Source organism: Cyprinus carpio, unplaced genomic scaffold (assembly GCF_018340385.1).
Source record: "Cyprinus carpio isolate SPL01 unplaced genomic scaffold, ASM1834038v1 S000006695, whole genome shotgun sequence".
Lineage (NCBI taxonomy): Eukaryota > Metazoa > Chordata > Actinopteri > Cypriniformes > Cyprinidae > Cyprinus > Cyprinus carpio.
The window spans coordinates 9,806-30,792 of record NW_024879307.1 but is presented as its reverse complement, the minus strand read 5'-3'; the positions used below and the strand labels follow the sequence as shown (position 1 = coordinate 30,792).

General features: G+C 37.7%; 1 pseudogene; it reads left to right on the top strand.

Annotated features, from left to right (window-relative positions):
• Positions 1-680: 680 nt before the first annotated feature.
• On the top strand, positions 681-20,231 carry LOC122144495 (annotated as a pseudogene).
• Positions 20,232-20,987: the final 756 nt, after the last annotated feature.

Here is a 20,987-nt window from a genome sequence, read left to right as displayed (position 1 = left end):
AGAATCTATCTATCTATCTAGATTACTGCTTCTGCACTGGGACATTCATAATGTTGTCGTGTACTACCTGATCCTCCAGAAATTGTAGATCAGAACCCGTTTTTTTTTTTATCCTGTATGACAAGGTTCCTGACTCAAGCCCCAGGCGACGTCACTGAGTGGGTGATGAGCTCTGAGTGTCTAAACACCACGAGAGAAAGGTCCCCAGCTGAAGGCAGGAAAAAGCGTGACGAGAGGAGCACGAAATGCCTTCTAGACGTCTACCTGTTTGGATCAGGATGAGATCAGCAGCAGTCACAGAAGGGCGCGCGCACACAGGCTCAGCATGACACTCAGATCTACAGCTTTGCGCTTCAAAAGAACAACTGAATATTTTGCATTCCAAACGGAAACTCTTTTTAAATGTTCTGGCATTTTAGTAGTTCAGGAGGTTTGACTGCATTCCATCAAGCCCAAAATCTAAGTGCGCTTCTACCTGGATTTTTCCTCCTTATTTTATCTAGTTTTGCTGGATGAAGATCTCCAAGAAGTAAGAATGAAGATGCTGACCACTTTCCAAGCGGATTTTGCGATCGTCCTCACCAGATGATGTGCTTCTTGGAAGTGTATTATTCAGGGGTGCTGAATCTCCTCAGAAATTATCAACTTTCTCCCAGGACAAGCCTCTTTCATCATCTCTGGACTAGTTCTTCAGCATCAGACCTCATACTTTTGTCCTTCGAAAGGCATCTGACAATGACGATTCCACTTTCCAGAACGCAACTTGCCCTCTTCTTTATCCTGCTTTGTCCAGTCAACATTATCGGGCTCTGGTGGTAAGTAATATCTCACGCGCGCGCTCAATCGCCTTTTGGAAATTCCTGCAAGCTCCATATTTAAAGCTCGATCAGTGGGGTTAGTGGGGAACTTCAGCCTGATAGTTTAGAGATGATCGAATATGAAAACATGACAACACCGTTCCGGGTTATCACATAATATTCACTGAAGCAACATCCCTAGGCACTCTTAACAATAAATAGTTCTCAGGTTCGGCAAACCCCCCTCTTCTTATCATGAAACTTCTTGCTGTGTTCCAGAGTGGTTATGGTTCTATAGAGGTTATAAAAAGTTCTTAAAGTTACATATAGTTTCTTCAGATCCTTATGTTGGTTGCTGGAGTGGCAAAGTAGCATAAAACAGATTGTTTTATAAAGAACTAAAGAATGAAAATCTGTTTGTGGAACCTTTGAAAGTTATTTTGCGGCAACAGGCTGTAAAGCATTTCGTTTCTGTTTCACATTTATTGTTTAGAGTGCATATGGTACAGTATTGGAATTACAGGCCTAAAATGAATTTCAATATTATACATATCAAATATGACTTATTTACTGCTCACTCTATGAAACTATTAATTTTTTAACATACACTTTCCATTGAGCACTTCTCACAAAATGAAAATAATAATAAAAAAAATGTTAAGAATAAGAATTAATTATTCACAGTAAATAGCGGCATAGATTATATAAAATATTCAGATGGCATTTAAAAAAAAAAAAATTATTTAGTTAAACTTTTAAAATGGCTTTCTAAAAAAATACAAGTGGATCAGGAGTTTATTCTAGATAACTTAATACATTTGAAATCTGTACAGGGAAATTTACTGTTTCCAGAAAAGTATTTGATCATAGCTTCCATGATCATGGGTTTACTAAGGGTTAAGCTGTACTCTGTTTCAGAGGTAGACACATTGGGGGTCAGAGTTGGAATTTTAGGTGGACCTCCGGGCTGTAGGTGTCATTATAAACTACTCCTTCCCTTAACACTCTGAAATGCACAAGTTTGACAAGAGGGAGATTGTTTGCTAAACAGTGCATTAACAAAATTACGCATTACCTTTATCAATGGTGATGTTTAGTTAATCAAATTTTCACATTTTCACATTAACAACAAAAGTTCAGCTGCACTTAAAGCTCCCCTCACACTTTTTACGCACATACTCTCCTTCTCTCATACACCTGGAGGTCTAAAAAAGTTTGCAGAGACAATGATGCTTTCTTTGGGGCATGAAACATGCCATCACAAACCTCTCGTCTGGGGCTGGGCTGTGCCGAGGGTCTCTGACAGACAGCGTACCATTCACATGCTGAGGCTGAGAGGAGATGAAACGGAGGCAGATAAACTGGCTCTCAGGACTCTGATTGTGCTCTGATTTGCGGGGCTGAGAGCTGAGTGCTTGAGGAAGAGATGGGAAGCCTCACCTCTTCTGGAGTCTTCGGGGTCATGTGCTTGGCGACCCGCCAGGAGTCTGTCGGACAGGTGTGCGTGTTCACGCGACATACTCTCTCGCTTTTATGTCTCTCTCTGTGTGTGTGTGTGTGTGTGTGTGTGTTTGTGTGTGTGTGTGTGTGTGCGAGCATGCATTTGCATTAATAAACTCTCAGTCAACATTTAAATTAAATGCCCGTGTGTGACCCAATCTGTGTGCACACTCACCTTATTATGTTAAAGCAGTGGTTCTCAACCTTTTTGACTTGAAGGCCTCCATTATCCAATTCAATATTCAAAAGCCCCTCATATAATATTTTCTTTGTAATGTTCTGCTGTAATAATGACAAAGCTACTTGTTTACAAACTTTTTATTAACAGAAACTGGGAATGTCTGTATGTTAAATTAATTATCCATAATCATTTTTTGTTTCAGAATTTTTTACTTCAATAAAACAATAGATTGCAATTACAATATTAATTCAATGTTGCAATGAAATAGGGGATTTTTAATACAATTTATATTTAGTTAGTAAAAAATATTTGTTTCGCTTACACCTCAAGTTTATGTATATTTTAGGATTTTAATTGAATTTCAATATTTTTTATTTAGTATTTTTTATTTTAGTTCAAATAATTTTCCTGCTCCCCTGGTTGAGGGCCACTGTGTTAAAGGGACAGGTCATTCAAAAATTACAGTTCTGTCATCATTTACTTACCCTCATGTAGTTTTAAGCATGTATAACTTTATTTCTTCTGTGGAAACAATTAAGATGAACTATTCTTTTTCCATACAGCGAAAGTCAATGGGGTCTAAAGAACAACACTGGTTCATATTGGCTTTCATTGCATGGACAAAAAAGATTTTTTTTCAAAATATCTGCATTGTACAGAAAAAAGAAAGTAATACAGTACATGTTTAGAATGACATTAAGGTAAATAAATGACAGACTCGTAATTGTTTATCCACTCATAGGTCTCCTATTGGACCTGACCGATGTATATTAGTGTGTCCCAGACTGCACAATCTCCTCTCCAATGTTCAATCTGGGAGAAGCGAATCTCATTTGGAGAATAGAGAGATAGCCAATCAAGCGGCCCTTGAGAGATGGATCAGATAACGATTAGATGACAGCTGCTTGGCCCGTTTGGCACACGTACAGTGTTTCACCTCAAGCATTCATCTGCTGTTCTCTCGTACTTTGGGTCTGTCCCATCTGCGTGTGACAGACAGCATCGTAGTGATGGAGTTGCACAGTGCCGTGGTTCCACTCGCATGATTTAGTGGCACGCTCCAAGAGGAGATTGTGCCATGGCTCTGCGCCACGCGCCACAGAAGTGAACCCAAGCCACTCTGTGCAGTTCCAGCCCTGTCGTGACTGACTTCATATCCAGCATACTTGGGGGATTAAGTAGGGATGAATTTCGCTATTTCACAAAGTGAAAAAAGAAGAGACTTATCTGTAACCATGCAATTCATAATGTAACCTGAGGTCTCAGCAGGCGCAGAGGACGACAGGTCTAAGAAAAGATAAATGTGCATGTGTATGTTCGCACTGATTATTTGGATAACTTCTCTTAATCACAGGTCCCCCCTCCGTTTCCCCCTCTGCATTATCTCTCTCATACATCATGATGTGGCTGTTTTTTGATATTCCTGATTGCACAAGTTGGGTACATCTTTTTCCATGTTATGATTAGGCCCCATATCATGCTTATCCCATCCAGGAGTCTCACCAGATAAAGGGCAAGCAGAAAGAGTAGCTTCGAAGCTGTGAGGATGACGGTAGGTCTAGTGGTCTTCCTCTGCCAGATGCCATTCTTATTCCCCGATTAAAGTCCTAATGTGAATCACTGTATGAGAAATGGCAGAAGTGATCTTAGAATAGTCATCATCATGTCAAGATTGACTCTTTCTGCAGGCATGTTCCCTTGTATTTTGTTATGTGTTGGTCGTGGCTGGTTTCGATTAGAGCCATGGAAGGGATGGTTCATCAGACATAGACGAATATCTTCATCTCTGTATCACCCAAGCCATAATGTGACCACATATGCAACCCAGGGCCGCTTTTGTGATATTCAAGCTCTCCCTTAAAAGCCAGTGCTTTGCCTCGCCCCTTTTGACAGTGAAACAGGACTTGGAAAGAGAGAGAGTCGCTCCAACACTGTCTGCTCTTTTACGAGTCTACACCCTCCTGCTGTAAAATGTGGTTCCATTATTTGAGCAGTGATCCTGGCGCTGAGAAGCTCACCGGTTTGTAGATAATCAGAGGCTACAGAGGAGAACATTGTATCTGCATTATTATCACGCAGGGGTGTGTGCGTCATAGATCAAGATCTGCGAGAGATACTAATAGAGGCTTTATTACATGCCTGTCCATTCAGCACTATGGAAACCTTGACACTGGCCACAGACTTTTCCTGGTGGGGCGCTAGACTGTCAAAATTAAATTGAAATCAAACTTAGATTTAAAATTTTTGAAGAGAAACATTGTCAGACTGTCATAATAAAATAAATGTGATCAAATGCATTGCCAATAAATAATAACAAAAGATGAAAAAGAAATCTGGAGTCACGGAGGGTTTAAACATGGGTTACTGTGATCAAAACAATGAGTCACATATGCCTCCTAACAGATCAACATTTTATTTCTATTTTTAAGGAGATTAATAGAGATGCTGAGATACAATACTGTGCTTGCTAACAATATCATAAATTACCAGGTGTTTTTGATGAATAAATACTGCTTTACAGTAGTGATATGCATAATACACTGTGATGTTTAGCATTAACATCTCTTGGAATTTTTTTTTACTGTAGGCGGGGTCCAAAATGAACACTCTTCAGGCGCCGAATGAGAGTAAAATTTGACATTGGTGAGCATGTGCCAATTGGCCTGCAATTTTATTAGGAACTGCAACATAATACATGGTTAAAGTCAAACTGTAAAAACAATAGTCTGACCTTCACTGATTTGAGAGACATGTGTGATTCAGAAGAAAGACTACAAACTGTCTACTTATTTTACCTCAGTGGAACACTGACCATCAAAAATTTAATGTTTATAGGTTTATTGTACTCCATGTGGCCAGACATATGTGGAATATACCTCACATTAGACCACTAAAACAAATATGAGCATTTGAGATTAGAGAAACAGGGAATGTCTGATGTGATGCTAGTGAGAGAGAAAAAAAAAAAGAGATTTAACAAAAAAATACATTTCCTTTGTCATATGGAGAAAAATATATTTTAATACAATTAAATAATATTTAAATAAGTTAAACTTAAGTAAAATAAATGTAGTATATAAAATGCAATTTTTTAATGTGTAATGAAATGAATCTGAAGTGCCCTTTAGTAAATGTAAGCATATATCACAGCAAAACACACTCGTGCTGCTCTGTGTCCAAAGACTGTTGAATGGTCGTATGTAAATGAAATATTAGGCCTATCAAGATGGGATGCATCACTTGTAAAGCCTGTTATCTCCCCTCTCATATTTCTTATCAGACCGCCATGGAAGGCGACTGGCAAGAGTGTCGGTTTGACTTTTTAAAACAAACTCGCACGGCAGATGAATGTTATTAGTCTGAAAGATTAGCCTTGACAGGGGTGAATGAAAAGCAATGAGGTATTCGCACAGAGCTCTGCTCCCCCATACGGCAACGTAATGATAAAAACCGACTTCAGCTGCACGGATCACAGACGCTGAACTCCAATCCAATATGGCGAGAGTTATTAAAAAGAAAGAACCGGAGGATTGTGCCGTTCTCACATTACGTCATAGCGACTGTCACGGGAAGCTCTGGCAGCCCGCTCAACGCTTTGGACCAGAGGCCTCTTCTCCCATTAGCAGTTGAAATAAACAATTGATTCAAGTGTAAACACACGTCTGTCGTCACTTTTGATAAAACCCAGCAATTAAGATTCAGCTTTTTTTGCTTTAAATGTTATCTGTTTATGTTCAAAGGGGTAATTCGATTACCGCTGACATTATAGTGTGTCTGACTCTAGTAGTTGTCTTTTTTCTGTATATTTTCTTTGTCATCTGCAAGGAACAATGAGTACGCCTAAAAACCAAGAAAAGCCCTAAACGAATGAGGATTGGCTCAGACCTTAATGTGAACCTTGCGGTAAAGCAACAGAACATTAAATTTATAATGCTGTTCATCATTTAAAGTGGTTTGTGTGCCGTGTGGTTTGAGAAGATAACCGCACTTTATCTTGTGAAACCTTGTGTAGTTCAGATGAGTCATCTGATGAAGCTTTGTTCGTTTCAGGGCAGTGGGGAGTCCCTTGGTCATGGACCCGAACAGCATCTGCAGGAAGACCAAACGTCTGGCGGGCAAGCAGGCAGAACTGTGCCAGACCCAGCCGGAGATTGTCAACGAAGTGGCCAAGGGCGCCAAGCTGGGCGTGCGCGAATGCCAATACCAGTTCCGCTTTCGACGCTGGAACTGTACCAGCCAGAACAAGTACTTTGGCAAAGTCCTCCAGCAAGGTGAGCATGTGTCCTAATAGGGTTAATCAATCTTTGTCTCGATTATGGGTCAGCGACGTCTTTCTGAGGCCGTGAACTCTGGCCCTGAGACCTAGAGACCTGTGCCCTCATTTCAGCATGTTGGATCCAAGTTCAAGAGAGAACAAGGACAGCTGTTGTGTCCAGTTTACCTCAGTGCCTTTCTTCTGTGTTAAATTGCTCTCTAAAAACGATCCCCAAATTGCATAATCATTGATCGGCCACATATTTCAGCCCTTTGAAGAGTAATAAACTAACATGGCCTCTACAATTATTAGGCCCTCCGCAGGGTTCATCCCCTCCCTTCTCACGTTGGATTTACCTTGTTCAGTTGAGGCAATTATTCTGCCTCACAACAGCGGTGTTGATGCTAAGATGTCTGTCATTATCTAATATTTTGGAAACATTTTTTTTTTTTTTTCTTTTTTTTGCAATCCGATCAAGAGTTGGTTTGATACATAATAGGCATGACATGTAAATGCATCTTGTAGTTTAGGCCACAGTTTACTTTGGTAACACTTTATTTTGACAGCCCACATTCTACTAACTATAAGAAACTTTGCAAGTACATGTGAACTTATTCTACTAACCCTAACCTAACAGTCTATCTTTTTTGGCTTCCAATGAGTATACATGAGCATATCATTAAAGGCTATGTCGGTAGTGAAATTGATGGTGCATGTTGCTCACCTTTTCTGTTTGTAAACGGTCTAATTGGTTGTCACCAGTAGAGGGAGCTACTTTGGCTGAACATAGTCTGCCCTCAGCCAACAGGGTATGAGATTAAGATGGTCAGTACAATTTTTTGCCTAATTTCACATGAGATTTCTCTTTAGACATGCCCATATCACAGCAATGTAGAGAGATGCAGGCTTGTCATATCCAGATCTGGCGCTGAGAGTTCACGATTTGGCCTCCAGTGTGGACGTGTTCACACACGGATTGCAACATGATTCCTCTGTCTGCATCAGCCCATCTTAGACTGAGCACTGGAGACTGCCTCACAAAATGGAAATTAATCATAAATTCCTCTGTGTCTATAGGTGAGGCTTAAGTGCTCTTCTGTTTTCATGCATTTACCACAATTACCGTGAGACTTGGCTCTAATGACCACGTGTCAGAGCTGAGATCTCTGCTAAGGCAGGTTCACTTCCTGCACCAAGTGATAGGGTTGTACAAAGTGTCTCACATATTTCTTCCATTGCTAAATAACTGGGGGCTATTTTCTTCCCCTATTCAAACATGTAAACCAGAGCTTGTTTTCTTGGCCCAAGGGAGCGGCCTCCTAATGCCAGAATTTGCTGGAAATGCTGCCGGCTGCTCTTACATGTTGTCTCTGAGGTTGTAATGAAGTCGTTAAAATTGCTCCGAGACAATATGCGGTTCCATTTAGAAACCCAAGAAATGATAAGGACGCCATGTGTGCGTAATTTGCCCTGTCACCTCAGGAATGTGGCTCATTATTTTTGCTGTCAAGACCTCTTGTTTCTGTCTGTGTCAATAAATGTGTTTGGTATTGTGCATTGTCTGATGCACAGAGGTTACTGACGTTTTACCTCAGCTTCAAGTCTCAGAATGACAACAAGCATGCTCCTATACTCACATTCAAATTAAAATGTTATTAAATTATACTTTTTATTTATGCAATAAATGGTGAGAGAGAGAGGCAGGTGTTTTTACTTTTTTCATTTATTAAACATATATATAAAATTAAGCTTTTGGCACTTAATATATTCAATATACACTACCTTTTGTATTTGAAAGACTCTTATGCATACAAAGGCTGCATATATGATAAAGTAAAAACAGTAATATATTCATTTAAAAGTAATATAGTACTATCAGTAATATTTAAGATTCTGTCGTCTATTTTATATATATATTTTAAAAATATAATTTGATCCGATGGCAAAGCTAAATTATCAGAAGCCATTACTGCAGTCTTCCGTTCAAATATTTGTCAACCTTCAAATATTTTATATATCATTTTAATATGCTTATTTGGTGCTCAAGAAAAGATATTATCAATACTGAAAACAGTTGTGCTCCTTAATGTAATTGTGGAAATTTTCTTTGTGTAATTTTTTTCAGAATATATTATAAACTGATGAATAAAAAATTTAACAGAACAGCCTTTATTTGAAAATATACATACATACATACATATATATATATATATATATATATATATATATATATATATATATATATATATATATATATATATATATATATATATATATATAGTTTTTTCCAAAAATGTAAAAGTCTATCATTTAAATAAATTGAATGCATCCTTGCTGAATAAAAGTATTATTTTGTTTTGTTTGGTAGTGTATATAACAATAGGCGAAAATTTCTTTGTCTCACTCTTATATGAAGTATAATAAGTCAAAAAGCATTTCTTTCTTTGGTCACATCTTATCTAGCATAGGACAAGTGTGCCAGAAGTGCCATATAGTAGGGTGCATGATCCCCCTGGTATTCTGTAATGGGACTCAGAGTTTCTCTCAAATTTTACTATCTGAAATAACATCCTTGTTTCCACACATTGGCCATTTGTTCAGCAGATGTGTATGGTATCTTCAGTATTCTGATAGTTGTGATCGTGAACTCACATTTGAACTCGTAAGCTTGCGTGCATTTGAAAAAGAAAAAAAAGAGCAGGGGATAGAGAGAGGAAGAGAAAGAGAAAAGATAAAAAGGTAAGCTTATATCAGAAAACAATTCAACAGTACATCTCCAAGCCTGGAGGCAGACCATTTTTGCAAGCATTAAGACTATAAATGCTCCTTTTTTCTATATAATCCCATTTCAAACCCCTAATGCATGCTACAAACCAAAGCACATAACACACATGGCATTCTTCAGTCCTGTTCAAGAACGTTTTATTTCAAGCCCCACTGTTGGAACAGGTCAGAGGCCAGTGTACTCAGCATGAAGGACTGCATGAATATGTGTTATCATTTAAAGGGACAGCCAGTCCTGTTGTAATGGATCCCTTGTGCGCACAAGAGTTTTGGACATATTTGAGAGTTGAGACAGTACATTTGACATCAGAGCTCACTTCAGTTTGTTAGTGTGAAAGCGAATTTTCAAACTCTGAATCTGATTTTCTAAGTCCACTTAAAAAAGGTGACATAGGTTACGCTTCAAGGCTCTGGTATAGTTTGCAGTTGGTATTAATGCATTATTTACTTTGTTTATGCCCCACATTCTGGTTTAGACCATGAAATTGAGGTCATATAGCCTGAGAATTATCCATGAGAATGTGTGTGTGTTGCTGCGGTTGCCTTCAGTTGATAAAAGTGGATCCAAGGTATGCAACAAGATCTGCGCAGCATTAGAGATTGTCTCAACCCTCGCTGCATGCAGGCAGTACATGGTGGCAAAATAAATCAATCAAAATGATTCCCACCCGTCAGCACTGGTGGAGCCGCTGGAGGGGCCCTACCTTCTCATCTCTTTTCATCCTGCAGCCCCATGCTTCATTGACTCAAAGATTGAGTATTAAAAAAATATTTGCTAATTCTCACAGAAGCCCCTTCTGGCATTAAGTTCTCTCTCTCTTTTCTAGGCAGGCCTGGGCATAGACAGCTGCACAAAATTTGTTTGGAATTTGTGTCTTGGAGGAAAAAATAAGAGAGGGAGGTGAAATCAAGAGACTTTTTACCCTCTGTCTGTCATGACAACCTCCGTCTTATGAATGTATTGGATTAAATTATTGTGGATCCAGATGGGCGAATTTTGTCTTTGTAGTAGTTCAAATGTTGGATGTTACACTGTTTACAAAATATAGTTTGATCCTGATATGTCTGACTTTCAAAAATGCTGAGGTAATAGAAGGGTTCCCATGGGGTTGGAAACTCTGGAAATACCAGGATTTTTATTTATTTATTTATTTTAATCTTCTAGATCTGGAAAACTCATGACAATTAGTACATTTTAGTAAGTAATGGTAATTTTAATAATTATTATAAGCAGTCTGGATTTTCTCTGTTCTAAAATATTTAATCAACTAGTTATTTTAGAATAAATCTTACCCACAAGCCAGCATGATGACATCAGACTGTGCTTTGGGGGTCTTAAAGGGATAGTTCACCCAAAAATTAAAATTCTGTCATAAATTACTCACCCTCATGTCGTTCCAAACCCATAAGACCTTTGTTCTTCTTCGGAACACAAATTAAGATATTTTTGATGAAATCCGGGAGCTTTCTTACCCTGTATAGACAGCAATGTAACTACCACGTTCAAGCCCCAGAAAGGTAGTAAGGACATCATTAAAACAGTCCATGTGACATCAAAGGTTCAACCGTAATGTTATGAAGCTACAAGAATACTTTTTTATGCAAATTAAACAAAACTAATGACTTTATTCATCGATTTCCTCTCTTTCTTGTCAGTCTTCGACGGACTTTCACAAGAGTACCATGATGCAAAAAGTATTCTTGTAGCTTCAAAAAATGACCACTTATGTCACAATGTCCTTACTAACTTTCTGGGCCTTGAATGTGGTAGTTTTCCTTGTTTGTTAGGCCTACTTATCCATTTCAGTGTAGTTTCACCATCATGACCAAGCTAATATAAAAATGAGGATAAACATGAAAGTAGCAGACTACTGGCTGTGAGTAATGATACATTGACATGGAACTTGCAGTTCAGTAAGTGAGTCACATATTAATTCAGTGGCCATTCTGATGGATTCTTTTCAGTTTGGCCCTGTCCCAAATGGCACCCTAAACTCTCGAGGTCTTCCTCTGAGTCCGCACGTTCATGACATAATGCCGCTTTGACTGTCGGGTAGAAGTCTGCTGCGGAGCTTGCCCCAGAGCGGGCTCGGCAGAAGTGCGGATCGAGGGTGCATAACGGCCACAAAGTGGGCACTCACAAGCACCCTTCTGAATACAAAAATGACAAAAGGGACACCCTAGAGTCTCGTGGACAGACACATGCACGCGGCAGCCATTGTAAGTGCACATGAAGTGTTCCATTTGGGACAGGGCCTTTGAGTTCATGCAGTGAAAGATTCATCGTGTGGATTCATCAGACTCATTCATCACCCGCTGATAAGAATCATTTGTATGTGAATTGAGCTATACAGGTTGCCCGCATGTTTGTTGTTGCTTAGGCCTACAGCACATGAGCAGTACCGACACTGAAATACACTGCAGGAAACACTGCTGTAATCAGTGATACATGCTGCATCACACCTGTGCCAGTTATGCAATCAACAAACTGGTTAATTGAACATGAAAATGTATGTTTTTCATATTTCTGACATTGTATGAACAGGTCTAAAATACCTGGAGGAAGCTCCATAATGGTGAGGACATCTACTAGCAGGAGGTAATAGGACTGTGCTAACACCTTGATCAATATGTTGCAATACAACAGAAGTAGTGGCAGATCTTTCATCTGTATTGTGATGTACATACTGAAAAAAAAAAATAAGTTGGGGACTTGGTTCTATCAGTCAGCTGTTGATTATATTTTGATGTGGCATTTGCAGTTTAAGTGGACTAAATAGTTTGAGAAGTTCTGCATATGTCAACCAATACAGTGCAATATATACAGTATAATCCAATATCAAATACATTATATACAGTATATAATATATGCATAGGTGAATTGTTCACACCAATATCTATAACATGTATTTAGAAAATAGATGTGAATTTGCATTTCATTTCGACTTTAAATATCACATACTGTATATACGTTCTGACTGGATATGATTTTACCGAATGGCAAAATATCTTTACTGTTTTTGTGATTTATGATCCCTGTTCATTTGTAGGCATTATGTAATCAAAATTAATAATTGAATATAGTGATTCCTGCCACACACATGCAGGTGGTTCATGACATCCTGAACTGAAACCAGATACTGCACTGTGTAGTAATGCACAACAGACCTGCAAAACATGCCAACAGGGTTATGTTGGGTTCATACAGGTGCATCTCAATAAATTAGGATGTCATGGAAAAGTTAATTTATTTCAGTAATTCAACTCAAATTATGAAACTTGTGTATTAAATAAATTCAGTGCACACAGACTGAAGTAGTTTAAGTCTTTGGTTCTTTTAATTGTGATGATTTTGGCTCACATTTAACAAAAACCCACCAATTCACTCTCTCAACAAATTAGAATACTTCAATTCAATTCAATTCAATTCAATTCAATTCAATTCAATTCAATTCAATTCAAGTTTATTTGTATAGCGCTTTTTACAATACAAATCATTGCAAAGCAACTTTACAGAAAATTAAGTTTCTACAATATTTAGTAGTTGCTTATCAGTGATGACTGTCAGTTTATGCGCATACGGCAGAAATGTTCGGAAAAATCAATAAAAGACGTAAACAAACAGACGATTAACACTATTAACAGCAATTATGCAATGAAACTTATAGCAAAATGTGGTATTTTTGTATGTTGTCTCTGTGTTAGCATCACCTGAGGTCCTCTAAGGGGTTGGCATCATCTCTTCTCAGGTGTTCTGGATCCAGACTGGAGCTTGTGTAAATCCTAGTTACCACGGGATGTGGTAGTTTACAACAGTGAGCGCAAGCTAGATCCAAGTGATTATTACATTTTGAATATGGATATTTTTCTTGCAAAAATGCATCGATTCACTACAGGAGGCATTTGTTCACCCCCGGAGCCAATTGAGACACTCAGTTTTATGGAAGGGCACTTTTTATTTCACGTCTTTTGGACTGAAGGAATGCAACACCCGTTGAGTGCCATGAAATAGCTTGAAAGATCAAACACAAGTTTTAATATAACTCCGACTGAATTTGTCTGAGAGAAGAAAGTCATATACACCTAGGATGCCTCTAGAGCCCTGCACGGGCCTCAAATTTAGGCCCTAGCCCGGCCCTGGCCCAAGACGCTCAGAGCCTTGCCGGGCCCATGTCCGACAGTTTATCAGAATTACCGTCCTGAGCTGGAACCGAGCCCGTCTTTTTTTTTTTTTCTGCTATTAAAACAGTTCAGTTTTGTATGTAATAGCAAAGTGATTATATTTTGTTTAGTTTTTTTATTAAGTTAATTTACAAAAATGTTTGGAGCATTTTTTGTTCGTTAAAAATAAGTTTTAGTTTTTTTAAAGTAATGACCAAGAGGCCAGCGACAGACAGTGAGCCTATGTTTGATCAATTTAGCCTTCTCAAATCATCACGACTTGCCTAAAATAAAATCTATAGATACAAAACAGTTCGAGCATATAACAATGTTTAAACGTTAAACCTAGATAAATATGCGCTATATCCAGTAGTTTGGAGACACGGAGGCACCGGGTGTGATCACTTGCATTTTTTTTCAGTGGATACACCGTCATTTTTGCTCATAAAGGTAAGAGTAATCATCTGTAACTGCAAAGGGTCTACTTTTATTTGTGTGCACTCACAATATCAACAAAACGTTGTGCTTATATAAAATAAAGAAAAACAAACATGATGCGCTTTCTGCTATCTCGTCTTTAACAGGAGTACAAAAATGAAATGAAACTCAGTGAAATCATGCCTCACAGATATGATAAATATATCTATAGAAAGATTTAAATGATTACTTAACGAAATAAAACAAATCGAAAACAAAAACTATTTCATTATAGGCTAATCATAATCATAATCCATAAAGATGCACTTCTCTTTAAAGGATCGGCAACTTCATCCTTGCGACACAGACTCAGAAAACATTATTTATTAGTAAATAATTCAAATATCTCCTTACTATTTCCCCTGTCACATTTATGTAATTACTTTTGCCAGTGCTTTGTGGCAAGCTTAAGCCAATTGTGTGTATCTGAACGCAGAAGTGTTCAGCTGCGCTGACGGCACGCACCAAACTGCTGCTGGCAGGACAATAAACACCGTTGAGTCGCTCTTGACAGTCGAGGTAGGACGGTCTCGTATTGTATGAAGCCTAAAACCCAAAGGCCCGCGTCTGAACTATGACGTGAAAATTTGCCCGAAGCCCGGCCCAAGGGATGTAAAAAAGTCGGGGCCCATTGGGGCCGGGCTGAAAAGCAGGGCTCTACCTTGGGGGTGAGTAAAACGCAGCCTAATTTTCATTTTTGGGTGAACTAACCCTTTAAATCTACTAGTGAAGTATGGCATTATGGAAACGAATATATTTTAGCATTGTATATTTATATTAATATTATAGTATTATATAATTTAGTATTATATAGCTTAATTGTATCAATAAATTTACTACACACTTAACACATAAATATAAAAAAGAGGTTGGATAGACAGCTGTGTCTCTATTGTGCTTTTTGGAAGCAAAAATATTGGAAAGACAATAGACAAGTGTCATGAATGAATGATGTGGAGAGATCATTTGTAAATATTAAATATTATGCTCTCTGTTGCTCAAATGGACTTGCCTTATATCAGAGTAAATATTGCTTTTCCCCCACACAGGTTAACATTTTTTTGTATAGACATATGCATAGACAAATGCAAGCTGCTGCAAATATTGTTTGCCTGATTTTGCATAAAATTCTGCCATCATGAAATCCTTGAGGGACTGCTATATATATATTTATATATATATATATATATATATATATATATATATATATATATATATATATATATATATATCCACATAATCTAAAGATTTATGTCTCTTTAGGACACTTTGGATAGTAATGTAGTGAACAGTGTTAGGTTTGACTTGGTTGATTTTTGAGCGCCAGAAAGCTACAGGTGTTTTCAGGTGGGGTGCTGTCATGTATCAAAACAGGAACACACACACATTGTTTCACAGTATGAAGACGACAGTGGGCGTGTGAATGGACAGCTGGGATTAATATCTGTGTGTGTGTGTGTGTGTGTGTGCACTCTGAGCTCTGATTCCATTTCACTGGCTTTAATGAATCCCATTCACTGAATCATGCAATGCAGAATTGGCACAGGGCTGAGGAGTGACTGCACGCTCACTGCATTCAGAGTTTACACAGGATAAAAGTCAATCCGTTCAACTCCCTTACTACGAGTTGCTAAACACATCTGTCCTTTCCAATCCTTCCATTCTTTTCTTGTTCTCTTCTCTCTTTTCTGTTATTGCAGAGCATTTGTTTTCAATTAACATTATTAAATGTTAAGATTTAATAAATATTTCGAGTGAACTGGTTATTTTCTTTCAAAATAACTTTTGACAGGAAGAGTAACAGGTCATCTTCTTAAAATATATTTTAAACAAATAAGAACAACAATATTTTGAAATATTATTGGCATTTAAAATAACTGTTTTTGAGTCGAATATATTTTAAAATTGGTAATTTATTCCTGTGATGGCAAAGCTGGATTTTCAGCATCATTACTCCAGTGTCACATGATTCTTCAGAAATCATTTGCTGCTGAAGAAACATTTCTTGTTGCTGAAAACAGTGCTGCTTAATATATTTTGTGGAAATTCTGATAGATTTTTTCAGGATTCTTTGATAAATAAAAAGCTCTGAAGAACATAATTTCTATGAAGTACACTGTCTGTTAAAAAACAGTGTTTTACACTTTTTGAATCACTCATTGCACTGTGTTGTGTTTTAGAGTTAAAAGAAATGCACAGATAATGGCCTAGCAGAAAATTACCAGTACATTTTCCCTTTTTCCTTACAGTGTAGAAATCTTTTGTTACATTATAAATGTCTTTACTGTCCCTTTTGATCCATTTAATGAGTCTTTTCTAATTAAAAAATTACAATGACCCCAAACTTTTTAACTGGAGTGTATAAGTGACAAAAAATGTTTGTTTCCATTTTTAGAAAATATTTAATCTACAAGGTGTTTAATGTCTTTGTTTATTAATACTTTTCATAGTTTCCATCTTTTTGGATAGATTTGATAAGTAAAGTATTTCTAGGTTCATGGGAACCCTGATTTTGAGGGGTTTGTTTAATTTCGGGTTGTTTGTTTAAAAAAGATTTCTTTGCATATTGAAAACATTATGGAACAAGACCTGAATAGCATATGTTCTGATTCGCAGTGCGGCTTATTCTGGTCTGATATGCCATGACCTCATATGGCTCATTGTGCCACAGTAGTGCTGTCGCTGTGGATGAGACTACCTTGTCACAGAAATAGCCCATGCAGCTAGGATATCTGAAGTGCCATAATTATCAGAGTTCGATGAAACCCAGCCTGGCCAACAATCAGAAGCTCTCTTTGATGTCTCTTTGTGTGTGTGTGTGTTTTCACAGACATCCGAGAGACAGCGTTTGTGTATGCTATCACGGCAGCGGGTGTGACGCATGCAGTGACTCAGGCCTGCAGCATGGGGGAGCTGCTGCAATGCGGCTGCGAGGCCACACGGAGCAGAGGGCCACCCCCACGTTTAGCCAGTGTTGGGCCCAACCGAGGGGGTTCAAGTGGGAGTGGGGTGGCTGTGGAGACGACGTGGATTTTCGCGCTATGAGAAGTCCAAAGCAGTTTTATGGACGCCAGGCGGAGGAAGGGAAAGAGTGACATCCGCACGCTGATAGACCTTCATAATAATGAAAGCCGGTCGACTGGTACGATATTTCATCTTTATCTTGACACATATAGCCATGAATTAAAAAAAAATTAATAAAAATAGTTTACACAGGCTTTTTACAGTCTTTTAGTGGTGGTATAAATGTAATCCAACCTATTAAATAAGAATATTAAACAAGTATAAGGTGTTAACTTTCACAACCATTCAAAAGTTTGGGGTCAGTAATTTTTTTTTGTTTTTTATTATTACTTTTATTTCAGCAAGGACACATTCAATTAACCAAAAGTGACTGTAAAGAAATTTAAAATGTTACTAAAGATTTCTAAAGGTTTCTGAAGGATCATGTGACACTAGCGTAATGACTGTTGAAAATTCTGACAGGTTAAAAAAAAAGTTACATGAAACTTTGTCAGAGTGCTGTATTTAGTTTCAATATTCTGTACTAGGATGCATGTGAGAGAACAGTGAATGTAATCTGATATTAAGTTCTTAGTTCACACAAACCTTATTATACATCAAGCAATAAATACATCTTGTATGTACTTAATGTTTTTTTTTTTGTTTGTTTTTTTTGTCTCACATAGTATGTCGCCCTCATGCAGGTTTGGTGTAGATGTTTTGTTTTTTTTATGTTCCTGGTACGATATCAATGTGGATAGATTTTTTGCATTGATGCATAGATGATACAAGCACAGTCGTGTGCTGTTTTGCCTGTACAACCCCTTAAGAGATAGTCAAGCTTAAATGAGCAGATGGTGCACTTCAAAAGCCCAAAGCATGGAAAAGCTTGGAAATGTTATGGAAATATACTTGGCAAAGGCTGGAGAGCACACTATGAACTGAGTTGAGACTAGTTTTCCCAACATCACCTCTCTCTCTGTTCCCTTATTTACTGTCTAGATCCATTTAAATAGTTACAGGAGTGTCCCTTTTTAAAAACTAGGGCTTTCACATTACAGTATTAACATGCACAATTAATTGTAAAATGTATATGTATTTATTTGATTTAACATGGAAACTGTTTAGTTCCGTTCTGTGTGATCAGAAACCACAAAACCACTCACATGCACACACTAAAGTGCCTAGCAGAGCAGGCATTTCATAAAAAATCTCAATAAATTATATACACCCACACATATATTCTACAAGTGTCAGTCACACAAACTGCAGACCCCAATAATTACAAAATTTATATTAAATGATTATTTACTTTTTTATACTTTGAAATAAACTGGATGTGTTAACACATAATGATATTTACAAATAATATAATAAACTGTTTAACATAACAGTAAACTGTTTAACATAACAGTAATGAAAGACCTACCTAATACCTAATACTTTTACTGATTAATTAAATTGATCAAAAGTGACACTAAAGCCATTTACAAGGTTTAGATTTCAAATAAATGCTGTAGCACTTAATATTATTAATATAAGGAATGCTTTTTGTGCAGCAAATCAGCATATTAGATATGATTTCTGAAGGATCATGTGACACTGAAGACTGGATATTGATGCTAAAAATTTAGCATTGCATCACAGAAATAACATTTTTAAAAATATGAAAATAATAATAATAGAATATATTATATATATTATATATATATATAGATATATATATATATATATATATATATATATATATATATATATATATATTTTTTTTTTTTTTTTATTGTTATAATATTTCACATAAATAAATTCAGCCCTTGGTGAGCATAAGTGTCTTAAAAAGACATCCTTACAACCCACCACAAACAATCCTTAACAACCCCAAACTTATGGTGTGTTTTACATTTCTCTTTTATATTTTAGTATAGTGTGCAATCCAACACACCAATTTAAGTGTGATTGGAGTGTGTCTTTAATACTTTTTAGACAGGGCAAACCTTTCTTTTTTTTTAAGCAAACATTATTTTTATATTTCCATTTTTTCTGCAATTATGCCGCCTACTGTATAATAGAAACCTGTGGTGCATGTGTGTGATAGATCATTTTTTTTAGTACAACTACTCTTATCTCAGTTTACTACTTTATAATTCATTATTATTCAGAACTCTAAAGTCAGATTTATGGTTTCCTTCAAGCCATCATCAGTCGGCCACTGGCCAAATCCTCAGATTAGTTATTCACTAGTGTCAGTAGTGCTTCATCTTCCAGAGGTCACTGCCTCGCAGCCTCAGGTCCTGTTAGCATGGGGTCAGTCACCAGTAAACAGGCATTAAGGGGGAATATAGACATGTTTGGCAGATGGTGATTTTCTCAAAGAGCATTCAAATGCCATGCAGCGACTTGTTTGGAATTAAGTTAGAAAAAAATGGTAACGCTGCATTTATCAAATGTTAATTTCAACAGGTATAGAACTGTACGAATCTCTGTTTTCAAACTCTCAGATTGGCTTTGGAGTGGCTGGAGGCTAAAGAGGGAGGGGAGAGATGAGGGTAAATTCCTTCTAAATAGCTTCTCCTTTTATCTCACTGAACTATCTTTGTGTCTTGAACTGCAGGCGGTGAAGAATTATATGAGAACTGAATGTAAATGTCACGGGCTGTCTGGCTCTTGCACTCTGAGGACCTGCTGGAAGAAAATGCCTCACTTCCGCGAGGTGGGCGACCGCCTGCTCGAGCGCTTCAATGGGGCATCCAAAGTGATGGGTGGGAATGACGGTAAGACTCTCATTCCAGTGGGACAGAACATCAAACCTCCAGATAAGCAAGATCTCATCTACTCGGCCGAGTCGCCTGACTTCTGCCTGCCCAATCGGAAGACGGGTTCTTTGGGAACGCGTGGGCGGATGTGCAACAGCACGGCAGTGGACGTGAGTGGATGTGACCTTCTGTGTTGCGGGCGGGGCCACTGGGATGAGACGGTGGTCCTGGAGGAAAACTGTCTCTGCCGTTTCCACTGGTGCTGCGTGGTCCAGTGTAAAAAGTGCTTGGTCAGGAAGGAACTCAGTTTGTGCCACTAACCGAGAACCTTATGAATAATGGGATTGAGAAGAGCGATTCCCAACAAGGACAAGAACAAAAGAATCTAGAACATTCCAGATTCATGCATACACATTTCAAACCCTGAGGCTTTGGGAAAGCCTAGAGGAGTGTCTGACTTGTGATTCACCCCTCAGAAAACCCAGGACCGCTAGTCTCAATGACTACTCAAGATTTAGGAGGGGTTCTTCAGCTGTGAAGTCGAGACATTCAGAAATTTTCTCATCAGAGGGCTTTTGTGTGTATTTCCTGTTAGATCACCCCGTATACAGTATATTATGAGTGCAGACTCAATGAATGAAAACACATCCACATCAGCACCGCAGCTATGGTGTAATGGCTGTTTATTCTCTGAAGTGACAGAACATCAAGAAAAGGATATTTGGCATATGCCTCTGTAAAGCTGGCTGGATATGGAACAACGACGATTATTTATAAGCATTTAAAATCATCATGACTACTTCTTGTGATTAATGCCCTGTCATTTTCTTTCAAAAGCACTTTGCGAACTTTTAACAGAAAGAGTAAAAACTCGTTTTACTCTTTAAACTCAAAGGTAAAAAGCAAATGCAAGAGAAGCAACATGTAAAAACTCTTTATCTTTGTGAGATATTTAATCTATGGGGCTTTTAATGCACTTTTACTGATACTGATCACTATTTTTCATCGGTTTGCTCCTTAGTGAAATGCATTTTCAGTGGTTTGTTTCAGTTTGTGTGGGTTTTTAAGAGTTCGTA